At 47.8% G+C, this 9,445-nt stretch overlaps 1 long non-coding RNA gene across 1 annotated transcript; it reads right to left on the reverse strand.

Annotated features, from left to right (window-relative positions):
• Positions 1–4,766: 4,766 nt before the first annotated feature.
• Positions 4,767–8,911, reverse strand: LOC124520364 (uncharacterized). Its single transcript, XR_006964310.1, has 3 exons — positions 8,487–8,911; positions 7,241–7,375; positions 4,767–5,458 (listed from the first exon to the last, which is right to left on the reverse strand). It is a non-coding gene; the product is annotated as an uncharacterized LOC124520364 (long non-coding RNA).
• Positions 8,912–9,445: the final 534 nt, after the last annotated feature.

A 9,445-nucleotide genomic window follows, 5' to 3' on the forward strand; every position in this document is an offset into this window, starting at 1 on the left:
GCGGGCTTTGTGCTTGGAGGATGATTGCTAACATATATCTTGGTGGACAGGTAGAGATAAAGGAAAATTCGAAAGGGATTCTCACAGGGTCCTGGACGCTGGGCTAATGTCAAGCTAAGGTTGCCTTTGCCTCTAGCAAAATATTAACATTGAGGCATCTGAGCTCCTTGAGGAAGTTCACTCTGCCGGTCTCAAGTATTTGTCTGTGGGGCACAAAGGAAATTTCCTTTTCTCTATACTTCTTTGGCCTTTGTTCTCCACATCAGTGTCGAGGTCATATAAAGCATTTCTTGAACACCCGCTACCTGCAAAGCAACGAGCTTTTTGAAAATGGAGGAGTGAGGACTTTGTAATTTCATTGCTTAAAAGTGACCCAAGGCAAATATAGGGGAGTTGCAGCATTTGTTCAGTATGATGAACGCATGTCTTCTGTTTTATTCTTTATACTTTTTACATATGTTTAAAATATTCCACTTAAGAAAGGCTGAGTCAATACGAAGTCAACATTTAAGAAGTCTGCAACTGAGAAAGAAGACAGCTACGTGAGCCATGATAATATAAATGTGAAAATAACGAGCAGCATGCAGTAATAGAGGAATTCTCAGTCTAACAATTCAAAGCAGGTGCTCAGTCGACAGCTTCCTATATGGTGATTTAGGGGTTCGGGTTCTGCCTTCTCATGGCCCCACCGTTTCCTGCAGCCTCTCGGCCCCTCACTGGTTCCTCAGCACCCCGCCGGCATTCTGGCAAATAGACTGGGGGATTGCACGGCAGGTTTCTATGAGCGAGACTCCGGTCGGGCACATGTCATTTCTGGTCCCATCCTATTGCCTAGAACCCAGTCACATGGCCAGGCCTTAGTGCAGACGGGGAGATACAGTCTGTCTCTTTGTCCAGGGGGAACAGGAAAAGGCTTTGGTGAGCATCTGTGCACAAAAGCGAGAAGGTAGAAAATACGTTCCGTGCAAGGACCAGAGAGTGAAAATGGAAGGGTGGGGCTGACGTCCGGCCGGCAAACACGGGAAGGATCCGCACGTCGCTGAAACAATGACATACCTCTGGACTAGTTGAAAAGAGCCACCAATCCCAGCCCCTGAGTGCCATCCCAGGTGCCGCCTGAGCTGCCTGCACCTCCCTGCCCCGGCGAGGCCCCTGCAAGGCCCTCCTCCAGTGCCGTGGCCTTGTCAATTTGGGCCGACTGGTGCCCAGACTCTACTGGCCGTTACACGTTTCGAACATCACGTCTGAATATAAGATTGCGAGAGGGACCGATGGCAGGCTTCGGGGAGGTGACCTAGAGCCAGCTCGCCGGTGTCCTCAAATGCCACACCGTGAAGTTTGGCTTTTTTGTTCATTAAGAGGGGGGCGAACATTCGTCACAGACATTTTTGAGGAGGCAAGGGATATGATCAGAGCTCTGCTTAGTTCTGACAGCAGCTAATTGAGAATAATGTGAAGAGAGAGGGACTGGAAGCAGAGGTTTAATGCTCTTTGTAAATGAGTGACACCGCGTTATTAAAACAGCGGGGAGGCCACATCTAATTAGTTACTACCGTTGCTCAGGTAAGGAAAATATCTGCGACAAACTGGATCAGACCGGACCTTATTACTTCGTTCTAATTGTCAATGTTTATAACTGTGATTGCTGTCGCTGTGTCTGGGTGAGTGGCAACGTCAATCTGAGGCATTTTTCCGAGGGCTCTGGTGGCGGGACTCGCAGAGGGTCACTGGGTCACCATCCTCCATGCACTTCCCCAGAGAGCTCTGTAAGGGCAAGGACCTCTCTGTTCTGCCTGTTATGTGACAGAAGTGTCCGGGGGTTCCCCCCCAACATATGTTCCTTACAGACCACACCCACACATACGCACACCTGAGCGAGCGTGCACATGTACACACGCATGCACACACACACACACACACACACACACCCAAGATCCTGACATGTAACAGGGAATCCTCTACCTGCCCTAGCCTGTTAACTGGAACCTACTGGTTCCAGCGATCCCGGCCCCACATCCCAGAGAGTGGGCATGATTTCCACTCTTTCCTTCCTAGTTTTCCGAGTGACTGCCTCTGACTTAAGAATCAAAGCCACACCGTTCTTGCTGTGTATTTCTGAGGCCATGGTCTTTCCCGGTTGCCCCAGACCAGACCCTTCTCTTCCCAGCCAGGCTCTGGAAATGAACCATGTTCTCCCTGCCCCTGCCTGGGCTCTCTCTGAGAGGGCTGGCCCGTCCTGGGGGCTACAGGTCTCTCCCCAAATTCCTGCTAACATTTTACTAATGTCCCCTGCCCAAAACGCGAATAGACCCTTCAGTCTCCATATGTTCGCGTGATTTGTGCAACGCGTGTTTTAGTCTGAAGCTTACAGAAACGGTCTGTGGACCACGTTCTCCATAATGCCTTGCTCGGTGCTCCACACTCTGGTTGACGAGAATGACGCAGGGGTAGAGCACTGAACTAAAATCATAGACCACAGGCCCCTAGCTGCGACTCTCTCCAGCTCACAGACGCAATTCCTCTGGCCTCGGTTTCCTTCTCTGTCAGACCAGGGGGAGCAGAAGTAGACTAGTGCTTCCTCAAACGCCGTCCTGTGGAACTTGGTTCTACAGGGAAATAATGGGTTATGTGGGGGGACCAAAGGCCGCTGGGAACATGGGGGTGCTTTTGTAGACGTGCAGATTTAGGAGACAAGACAAACACAAATAGACTTCCTGACTGCAGGAATTCTCAGAGCCTTTAATGTGACAAGGCTTTGTAATAAAATGAAGATGTGATACGCAATGTTAACCAAAATTATTTGTCCATGAGGCCCTTTTGTCTTAGAGCCCAGATTTTGCCTAGACTAACCTCAGATTCCCCTCCATTCTTTTTTTTTTTTTCAACGTTTATTTATTTTTGGGACAGAGAGAGACAGAGCATGAATGGGGGGAGCGGCAGAGAGAGAGGGAGACACAGAATCGGAAACAGGCTCCAGGCTCTGAGCCATCAGCCCAGAGCCCGACGCGGGGCTCGAACTCACAGACCGCAAGATCGTGACCTGGCTGAAGTCAGACGCTTAACCGACTGCGCCACCCAGGCGCCCCTCCCCTCCATTCTTAAAGGGCCTCCTCAGATGACACGACCTCCAGAAAGGCGGATGCCCGTCCTTTCCTTCTGAATTTCTACACCGTGTCAGTTAGAGCATCTGTGGCACTTCCCGGCATTTATCTTGAACTTGCGGATGCATCTGACTCTTCGGTTACAGTGTCATCCCTTGTGGGCGTGCACAGGTCTGGGGATCTGTGCACCTGCCGCTCTAGGCCCCGTGCTTCACCCCGGCAGCGGCAAAGCTCTACTCGTCAATCTCAGACCCCAGCACTTGGCTCTCTGGGCCCGCCTCCTCGGAGCCTGTCAGCTCTCACACCTCCCTGCGCACTCCCCAGCCACTGTTTGGATCTCCCTGCGTCCTCCACATCGTTGAAGAGCGATCCAGTTAGATACAACGCTCGTCCTGACACTGCCAGCTTAAACCCCAGCTACAGCAACCTCTTATCCACAGGATGAAACCCAGACTGGCCCCAGGACAGAGGCGTTCACTTTCTGGCTCTTACCTGCCCCTCTGGTATTATCCTGCAGAGACACTAGATCGCACACATGCCTGCGTATACGCCCCTAGCGCTCCTGCAAAGATGGTCATTCCTTGACCTGGAACGTCACCTCTCCTTTCCTCCTGCGTGTTCCGCACATGCTCTCCTCCTCATCCAAGAAGCTACCTCCATAGCTGTCTTCAGCCCAGCTGTAGCTTTCTACACTGTATGAAATGTATGACCACATTATATTGCAGTCATTTGTGTGCATTTCTGTCTCCCCTCTCCCCCCCCCCCCCCCACTAGACTATGAGCCTCTTCATGGCCCTGAATCTATGATTGTATCCAAAGTGCTGGCACAGTGGCTGGGACATAGGAAACCTTTTTTTTTTTTTTTTTTTTTTTTTAAGTAGGCTTCACGCCCAGTGCAGAGTCCAACATCGGGCTTGAACTCACGACCCTGAGATCAAGGTCTGAGCTGAGATCAAGCTGTCAGCACAGAGTCTGCTTTGGATCCTCTGCCCCCCTCACTCTCTGCCCCTTCCCTGCTTGTGCAAGTACATTCTCTCTCTCTCTCAAAAATAAATAAGCATTAAAAAAATTAAAACCTTGGGGCGCCTGGGTGGCGCAGTCGGTTAAGCGTCCGACTTCAGCTCAGGTCACGATCTCGCGGTCCGTGAGTTCGAGCCCCGCGTCAGGCTCTGGGCTGATGGCTCAGAGCCTGGAGCCTGCTTCCGATTCTGTGTCTCCCTCTCTCTCTGCCCCTCCCCCGTTCATGCTCTGTCTCTCTCTGTCCCCAAAATAAATAAACATTAAAAAAAAAATTAAAAAGAAAAAAAAAAGAAAAAAAAAATTAAAACCTAGGCTTCACTGCCCACAGGGCCAGAGTATTCTACAAGCCTAATTTCCAGTTACTGGTAGAAAGTCTGTGGACATCGCTGTCCTTACATCTTAATCTCCTAATTTATCAATTAGCGCAGGAGAAATTTCTCTCCTTTATTGTTCATAAATGTTTACTGAAATCATAATTGTGCGACTTATTTTTTAAAGTTTATTTCTTTTCAGACAGAGGGAGAGAGAGCGAGAAAGAAAGAGAATCCCAAGCAACGTGGAGCTCAAACTCACAAACTCGGGAACTGTGAGATCATGACCTGAACCAAAACCAAGAGTCAGACACTTAACCGACTGAGCCACCCAGGCGCCCCATAATTATGCTAACATTAAGGAAACCTATGCTTGGTTATAATTGTACTATATTAGTCAGAGTCCAGTCAGAAAACCAGAAACCACACTAGGCTTTTCAAATTGAGGGGATTTAATACAGGGGCTTGGTTGCACAGGTATTAAAAGACTGGGGCATTCATAATGACAAGAGGCAGCAACCACCTCTAGCACAAAAGTGAAGAATGATACCAAAACCGAGGAACTCAGAGAATGGTTGGCCATGTTTCTTGTTAGCTTGGCTGGAGCTCAGATTTCCGAGCAGGCTACTATAGGCCGCTTCAGACCTCTGAAGGGTGGGCGTGACACAACGGGTTCTAGAAGTACCAAAAGAAGCTGAGGGGCCGGCTTGCGCTGCTGGATATGGAGGCAAACAGGGACTCGAAACAGGAGGGAAATCCGCCCCCCGCCCCATCTCCCACTGGCGCTCTACTTGGTGACAGGTCACCTTGCGTCGGGATGCCAGAACGGACCAGAGGGGAGGGCATCTAACTCACAGGGTCTCAGCCCTAACGTCAGACAGCCAAGCACTGCAGGGTGGACTTGGGACCAAGAGACCACAAGTGAACACTCAGCACAAACACTTCATGCTGCACGAATACCCAACGGAGTCATCATATACGTCGAGGCTCAACTCACGGTGATGGATTTGAAGAGTCATACCATTCCTGTTGGAAGGGAAGAATCACAATGGATGGTGGCCAACACGCTTCTTGATATCTAGATGTAGGTCTCCCTGCCTCCGTTTTCAGTTTGGGCATTATGATTTTTAACCTAAAGTGGGAGCCAATTTGGATCTAAACCCGTGTCTGAACTCACCCTTCTTATGCCCTTATTAATGATGATAACGCAAAATGATTTCAGGCTAGGAAACTAAATTTGCAATTTTTGCACCACTGAATATATTCAGGGAAAACATGTCATTTCAGTGATTGTAATATCAGACATCGTGCTATTTCTGGCCCAAGCCTTTGTTTTATAAACGTGCAAAGCTTTCTGTAGCCACCCTTTGTTTCAAAGACCACTCTGATGCAAAGATTTCCAGCACGTAAAAACCCATAATAAAGCCACATTGGTGCTTTCCAAAGAGCTCATGTCTGTGACTAAAAAATAAAAAAATTAAAAAAAAAATGAAAAGCAGATGGTAAATATTTGCCAGAGTTGGAAAAAGAAAACGCCCGAGTCCTGGAGCCCCAAGCCCACTTCCTTTTGTTTTGTTTCACCAAATGGTGCCTCTCAAAACTGTTCTTATTTCAGTTCCGCGAGGAAAAAAAGTTAATTCATTCTTAACATTTCAGATCTCACGGCTCCACGATTCTCTGGACTTGAGGAGAAACGAGATGTCTCGGGGCCCAAATCCATCCAGCTCTTCTGAGCACAGTAATGTGTTTAAATAAAGTGGTTCAGAAATTTGCAGTTAGTTCCTACACACCGAGAGGTCATGGTATAAAGAAAAGGTCACACATTTTGCTCAGCGGAAAGACCTTACATAACTCATGGCACCTTTTTTTGCAAACCAGTGTTAACAGCCATCCTGACCGTGCATTTTAAAAGCCTCCTTGACTGCTGTTACTCACTCAGGGAAAGGAGTATATAAAAGGAAGAAAATCCTAGAATGGTTAGAGAGCTCAAAAGGAGCGATAGCAAAATGACAATGCAAATGCATGCTGTCCTTTAAAACCATCGCAGTGGGAGAGAATGTGACTATTTTGGTGACAAGGCCATTGGCAAGTGTTTGGACGGCCATTCTGAATCGTTTGGAGCCACTTTAAGACACGTGACTTTCACAAAAAGCCAGTTTGATAACTTTCTTCTCAACCTTTGGTTTGTTTTTTGTTTTTGTTTTTGTTTTGTGACCGAAGGGCATTGGCATAGCTCAGCGTGTTACCAGATTTCAGTTCCCATTTTTTTTTTAATTTTTTTTTTCAACGTTTTATTATTTATTTTTGGGACAGAGAGAGACAGAGCATGAACGGGGGAGGCGCAGAGAGAGAGGGAGACACAGAATCGGAAGCAGGCTCCAGGCTCTGAGCCATCAGCCCAGAGCCCCACGCGGGGCTCGAACTCACGGACCGCGAGATCGTGACCTGGCTGAAGTCGGACGCCCAACCGACTGCGCCACCCAGGCGCCCCTCAGTTCCCATTTTTGACAGCTATCTTAAAAGACAAACATTATTTATCTATTGAGAATGCTCCTAAGAATGGGCTTCTTTACGAAAACAATTCCAAGATAAATGTCCCAAGGTATTTTGCATCTTGGATATAATCTAAGCCTTGCTTTCCAATGTTCCTGCCCTGAAAGGAAAAAAGTCAGTGGAATGTTCAGATTCTGCTATTTTGCTAAAGAGCTGGTCACAGTGTTTTATAGACCACGTACTTTAGCCGTGCCTTTAAGGTTGGAAAAAATTTCAACAATCTTCCCCAGCATTTTGTTTTTATCACTCACTCACCAATTCATTTGAATGAGATGTTTCTCCAAGATGAGTTTCCCAATGATGGTCTCACATCCGGGTACACTCCAGAAGATTCACTGTGAAGAAAGGCTCGCAAACTTGGAAAAGTGTTTTATTATTGTTAAATGAGTCCTGGAATGTAATCAAAGATTACAGTAGAATAATTTCTCACCAACTCAAGTGACTGCAAGGAAACCATCAGGCCAGCAGAGGATAAGCACTTCCTAAAAGTAAATATTTGGTGGTGATGGCTTATGTTCTTCTGTATTAGTGTGTTTGGGTGATCATAACAGAATACCACTGGCTTTGTGACTTAAATACCGGAAATTGCTTTTCTCACAGTTCTAAAGGCTGGGAAGTCCAGTATCGGGATTCCCACAGGCTTCAGTTTCTGGGGAGAGCTCTCTTCCTGGCTTGCAGACCACTTTGCTCTCACACGGCCTTTCCTCTAAATGCACGGGGACAGAGTGAACCCTGGTGTCTTTTTTCTCTTCCTGCAAGGGCACTAGCCCCATCAGGTTAGGGCCTTATCCTCATGACCTCATTTGATGTTTAACATTAAGCCTCACAGGCCCCATCTCCAAATATGGTCATGGTGGGGTTTCAGGTTTCAATATATGAATTGGAGGGTCTCAAACATGCGCTCCATAACCCCTCCTTTTTTTTTTAAATGTATTTATTTATATTGAGAGAGAGGAGTGGGGGAGGACAGAGAGAGAGAGAGGGAGACAGAGCATCCCAAGAAGCTCCACACTGTTGGCACAGAGCCTGACCTGGGGCTCGAACCCACAAACCATGAGATCATGACCTGAGCCGAAACCCAGAGTTGGACGCTTCACCGACTGAGCCACCCAGGTGCCCCATAACCCCTTCCTTTTGAGCACTCATTTTCACTGAATCAAGGAGGCTCGGGGGGTGCCTGGGTGGCTCAGTCGGTGAAGCGTCTGACTTCAGCTCAGGTCATGATCTCATGGGTCGCGGGTTCGAGCCCTGCGTCGGGCTCTGCGCTGACAGCTCAGAGCCTGGAGCCTGCTTCGGATTCTGTGTCTCCCTCTCTCTCTGCCCCTCCCCTGCTCGTTCTCTCTCTCTCTCTCTCTCTCTCTCTCAACAGGATCCACTAAAAGTGATGCCCAGGTGAGCGAATGAAGGTCAGAACAAACATCAGAATCTGAGAAAGAATCAGCAGCACACAGACGTCAAACAGAAGAAATTAACTGAGTAACTTAGTTCAAGCTTCCCGCACCTGGTTGATGAGAGAGAAAACAACTCAGCAGGAGGCGAGCGGTGAGGCTGAAACACCCACGGTCGTCCACCACCGGTGGGCCCTGGCAGGTTTGGCAACCACTGTGGAGTCCTGGGCCCCAGCCGCGTGGCTGCTGTCCCCTGGGCCACCAAACCCGGCAGCGATACCCCTCACCTCAGTGAGGGACCCTCAGCCTACTTCCAACTTCGTGGCTCTCTGGCGCTCTTTCTGTCATATTCCGAAACACAAGTCCATTTTGGAAGTAATTTACAAGGTTAATATTCTGAGCCACCCAGTTCCTCCAGCCTCCACGTCACCATCAGCCACAGAGCAGACATTTGCCGGGCTTGCCTGCTTGCTTTCCTTTTTCTTCTTCTTTTTCTTTTTTTTCTTTTCTTTCCTTTCCTTTTCTTTCTTTCCTTTCCTTTTCTTTCTTTTCTTTTCTTTCCTTTTCTTTCTTTTTTCTTTTTTTCTTTTTTCTTTCCTTTTTTCCTTTTCTTTCCTTTCCTTTTCTTTCTTTCTTTCCTTTCCTTTTCTTTTTTCTTTCCTTTCCTTTCCTTTTCTTTTTTCTTTCCTTTTCTTTCCTTTTCTTTTTTCTTTCCTTTTCTTTTATTTTCTTTCCTTTTCTTTCTTTTCTTTTCTTTTCTTTTCTTTTCTTTTCTTTTCTTTTCTTTTCTGGCTTCTCATCATCAGAACACCCTTCCTGTGGTTCTGGAATCCGCCATTCATCGTGTGACTCTTGGTAGTTGGTAAAATGCCATCTCACCACGGAAGCCTCAAATTCAAATGTGGACAGTTGTCTTCCCCTGGCCCCGATAACGGCGGCTTGGGGGTGGGACTAGGCCTTAGACAACTGGATGATCCCCCTGGATTTTACTCTAGAGGAAGTGATGCACGGAATCAGGACCCCCCTCAAAGTAGTCTCCCCTGATGGTGGTGTCAGCTGTGGTCTGCAAAGG

This window comes from Lynx rufus, unplaced genomic scaffold (genome assembly GCF_022079265.1).
Source record: "Lynx rufus isolate CCGP_SWC_20201006 ecotype Redwood Valley unplaced genomic scaffold, mLynRuf1.p SCAF_3, whole genome shotgun sequence".
NCBI lineage: Eukaryota > Metazoa > Chordata > Mammalia > Carnivora > Felidae > Lynx > Lynx rufus.